The sequence below is a fragment of the Phoenix dactylifera genome, chromosome 10 (assembly GCF_051530095.1).
Source record: "Phoenix dactylifera cultivar Ajwa chromosome 10, Ajwa_hap1_PhDact_Kaust_v1.1, whole genome shotgun sequence".
NCBI lineage: Eukaryota > Viridiplantae > Streptophyta > Magnoliopsida > Arecales > Arecaceae > Phoenix > Phoenix dactylifera.
The window spans coordinates 5992085-5997084 of NC_143199.1; positions in this window are offsets into that span (position 1 = coordinate 5992085).

The following is a 5000-nucleotide window of genomic DNA, read 5'->3' on the forward strand; positions in this document are numbered from 1 at the left end:
CAGTGGTATTAGAGCCTAGGTTTCGTAGATTAAGGTAAGAATTAAATATCTAAAGGCATATTAGATCTGAAAATTGAATGATCAAGCATGCTGAAAAATTCTGCATGCAGATTTTTCAGAGGTGCTGATTTTTTGCATGCTGATTTTTATGTGATAAAAAGATGATTCTAAATGCATTGTTAATGGGATTACAAAGTTTAGAATCATGATTAGCATGATCAGCGACCTATGTCATGATACAATCAGTTAGTTTTCAGATCTGAAAATTATAATTGTTGCATACGGTGATGATCATAGGATTCAACCCCTTTTGGTATCAAATGTAATGACCTGCGATGTGATCTGCGATGTCATGTAATTTTTCAAATGCTTGCATGCATCTTATTTGATGTTTTGAGAGGCCTGCGTGCCTCCTAAAAGGAGATGTAATTTATCTTTATTTTTATTTTACATCTGGTTGTATTTCTATGATGTGATGTACATCAACGATCAAGTTGAAGCAAAGGCATGAGATGAAAGGTGATCTAAGCGGTTGATGGCGATGGGATCAAGAGTTGATCAAGGATCGAATCAAGGAGGCTTAGAACCAATTCAAGAGTTGAAGACCACTTGATCGATTGATGTGCATGTGCTTGTAATACGACCTAATTAGAATCCATGATCATCACCTATTTAAAGTTTAACTTTATTTGATGCTGCGATTATAACTGCCTGTGATGTACCGTTTGCATGAGATGTGAATGCGAGTCGGGTAGATAGGTTTACATGTGATGTAGCAAACCCAATTGAGACCTAAATCAAAACCTCCTCAATCAAGTCGAGAGTGAACCGACATGAGCAAGTCATATTAGATTAATTGATCTAATTGGTGTCTAGGAAAGCATGAAAGGTGGTTACTTAATTAGGACCTTACTCTCTGAGTAAGGGGAGCCTCCCACCTGTTTACCTGGCCAATTGTTCGATTACCTCTTATGAAGGGCTCAAGTTGCAAACACTAAGACCTGATTAACCAATATTAAGTCAATAGGTCTTCCACTGTAGTAGAGCTGCTAAGGCCTTTCTGATGTTGATTTGTCTCGGCTGGACACAGTGGTCAAGTTGCATCGGGGGGCTGGACCTCTCTATAGACATGAGATGTTGTAGGGTAAAGGTGGGGTTGGGCACCAATAACTGTTAGGTGAGGACCCAATGACGACTTTATTCCTACGGTTATACGGTGGGTCTGACTTAACTAAGAAATGGGACCAATAACTGTTAGGTGAGGTCTTCATGGCTTAGAGACCAAGTTGCACTGCAACATGCTTGAGAAGCATTGTACAAGAGTTGTACACTCATCCATCTATGTGTCACCAATAACTGTTAGGTGAGGTGGCATGTAAATCGGTGGGATCGCAGTACCCACTAGAAACCCTAGTCGTGTGGGATTTCCGTTTTCCTACCAGAGGAGTATGAGGGATTCGAGAAAATAGTGGGAGTTACATTTGTTCTAAAAGACCTTAGAACAGATTAGGATCAAGTACAAAAGTCTAACTAGAATCTTTACTCTCTGAGGATTATAAAGTCAGCTTCTAGACTCTTAACTCATATCCTATAGAACAACCGTTTGACCAAACCCAATTATAAAGATTGGCTCAGCAAATTTCAAAAATAGTTTTAAATTGTGAGAAATTCGGGTATATGCTAGACCATGGAATCCCCATGTTACCAATCCGTCCGATCACTGATCAGCGTAAGACGCTTGTTAAGTGGACGAACAATGACAATAAAGTTAGGTGCTGCACAATGGCATCCATGTCCAATGCATTACAATGCCAGCATGAGAACATGAAGACTGCCAGGGACATATTAAATCACCTGCAAGAGTTGTATGGTGATCAGAGTCACGCAGCTCGGTTTGAAGTGTCCAAGAGGCTCTTCAAAGCCAAGATGCACGATGGGCAGTCTGTCCATGATCATGGTTTGACCATGATAAAGGACTTAGAGAAGCTTGAGAAGCTTGGCATGACCATGCACAAGGAATTGCAAATGGATTTGATCTCGCAATCCCTTCCAGCTTCATATGAATAGTTTATAGTAAACTACCATATGAACAAGGTTGTATGCACTAAAATAGAATTGTTAAATAAATTGGTAACTACCTTAGGGACCTTGAAGAAGTTCAAGGGGTATCGTTTTCGCTGTCAAGTTGGTTTCTACTTTCAAGAGAGTGTCTATTTGAAAGAAGAAGAAGCCTGCGAAGAAACAGAAGACTAAGAAAACACCAAGTAAGGAAGTTCCAAGAAAAAGGCCAATTGCAAGGAAAAGTGTTTCTATTGCATCATGGACGGCCATTGGAAGAGGAACTGTCCTATATACATGGGAAGCATAAAGAACATGAAGGGTGACAGACCTTCAGAAGGTATGTCAGATATGCTCAGGATACTTAGGGACTGTTACCTATTGCTAGCAGAAATTTGATTTCTGTATTTTATTTAGCATAGAAAGATTTTTATTTGAAAAATAAATTGATTCAACATGGTTTTAAGATTGACAGTCTCTATCACATACATATGGACGTATCTGTGAATATATCTGAACAAACAGTGAATACCATAGGATCTAATAGATCCAAAAATGAGATAAATCTAAAGTATTTGTGGCACCTCAGGCTTGGCCATATAGGAGAAGACAGAATAAACAAATTGGAGAAACATGAGCTTTTGGGCTCATTGACTTCCGAGTCATATTTGATTTGTGAATTCTGCCTTCAAGGAAAGATGGCCAAGTTATCCTTTGTAGGACACAGGGAGGTCCACTGAAATACTTATCCTAGTACACACTGATGTGTGTGGCCCATTCGATGTGCAGGCTAGGGGTTATAATTTTTTACTTCATTTACCGATGATTACTCACGGTATGGATATGTGTATGAGACACAAATATAAAACTTTTGAAAGGTTCAAAAAGCTTAGATATGAAGTAGAAAAATAAGCGCAAAAACTCATTAAGGTTCTTCGATCAGATCGAGGAAGTGAATACCTTAATAGAGAGTTCCGTGATTATCTCAAGGAGAATGGTATAGTTTCATAATGGACTCCTCCTGGAACACCTCAGCTCAATGGAGTGTCAGAGAGGGGGAATCGGACTCTATTGATATGGTCCAGTCCATGATGAGCTTCACTGATTTACCCTTATTTCTTTAGATAGATGCCCTATTTTCAGCTATTTACTTGTTGAATAGAGTTCCCTCTAAAGTCCATTCCTACCGCACCATATGAGATATGACATGGTAAGAAACCAAGTCTTGGTCATCTCAAGATTTGGGGATGTCCGGCCCACGTCAAGCGACTACAGGTGGACAAGTTAGAGGCTAGGACCATAAGTGCTCGTTTTATAGGATATCCTAAAGAGTCATTAGGATACAATTTCTACATCTCAGAGGATCACAATGTGTTTGTGAGCCGTCATGCCATCTTCTTGGAAAATCAGTTTATCCTTGATAGAGGCAGTGGGAGGAAAATTGAGCTTGAAGAGAAAGTCTCTGAAAAGCAACGAGTCATGGATCCTATAGAACCCATTCATAAAGAGCCAGTACACGATGTCCCTCAACCACCTCGTAGATCTAGTAGGGTCTCCCATCCTCCCGATAGATACTTAGGTATACTAGCAGAGGATACCGAGGAAATGTTCCTAGTGGGAGATAAGGATCACATACAGGATCCCAAAACCTACAACGAGGCGATATCTGATATCGATTCCGAGAAATGGCTGGAAGCTATGAAGTCAGAGTTAGACTCCATGCATTCCAACCAAGTCTGGACCTTAGTAGATCCACCAGAAGGTATTGTACCTATTGGATGCAAATGGATCTATAAGAGGAAGATAGGTTCGGATGGAAAGGTAGAGACCTATAAGGCAAGGCTTGTGGTGAAAGGGTATAGTCAGCGCGAAGGCATTGACTATCAGGAGACCTTTTCACCTGTAGCCATGCTAAAATCCATCCGAACATTGCTTGCCATTGCAGCATTTCATGATTATGAAATCTGGCAGATGGATGTGAAAACTGCTTTCCTGAATGGATATCTTGATGAAGATATCTATATGGAACAGCCTTTGGGTTTCACTTCCAGTGATGGAGATCACAAGGTCTGCAAGCTGCAAAGGTCCATCTATGGACTAAAGCAAGCATCTCGGAGTTGGAACACTCGTTTCGATGACGCAATCAAAATGTTTGATTTCATCAAAAACGAAGAGGAACCGTGTGTTTACAAAAGGGTCAGTGGGAGTGCTGTCATTTTTCTCATACTGTACGTAGATGACTGGGAATGATATTCCCATGCTAACCTCGGTCAAGGTCTGGTTGTCAAAAGAATTCTCCATGAAAGACCTTGGGGAAGCATCCTATATTTTAGGAATAAAGGTCTATAGAGATAGATCTAAAAGGATGCTTGGCCTTTCACAGAAGATGTACATAGAGGAGGTGCTGAAGAGGTTCAGCATGGAAAACTCCAAGAGGGGTCTTTTACCCCTTAGGCATGGAATTCATCTCTCCAAGAAGATGTGCCCCAACACATCTGAAGAGATTCAACGCATGAGCAAGATTCCCTATGCATCGGCAATAGGAAGCCTCATGTATGCCATGCTGTGTACACAACCTGATATAGCTCTTGCTGTGAGTGTCACAAGCAGATATCAGTCGAATCCAGGTGAAGAACACTGGACAGCTGTGAAGAACAGTCTTAAGTACTTGAGAAGAACTTAGGACATGTTCTTGGTCTTTGGGAGAAGATCAGAGTTGAAGGTAGAAGGATGCACACATATTGATGATAGAAAGTCTACATCAGAATATGTGCAATTGTGGTTCAGTAAATTGGAAGAGTTCCAAACAACCGATCATTATAGATTCTACCTTAGAAGCTGAATGTTAAGCCGTATCTAAGGGTGCAGTGGAAACCTTCTGATTAAAAGTTAATTGCAGAGTTAGGTGTAATGTCATTAGATGCCATAACACTTTACTGCGA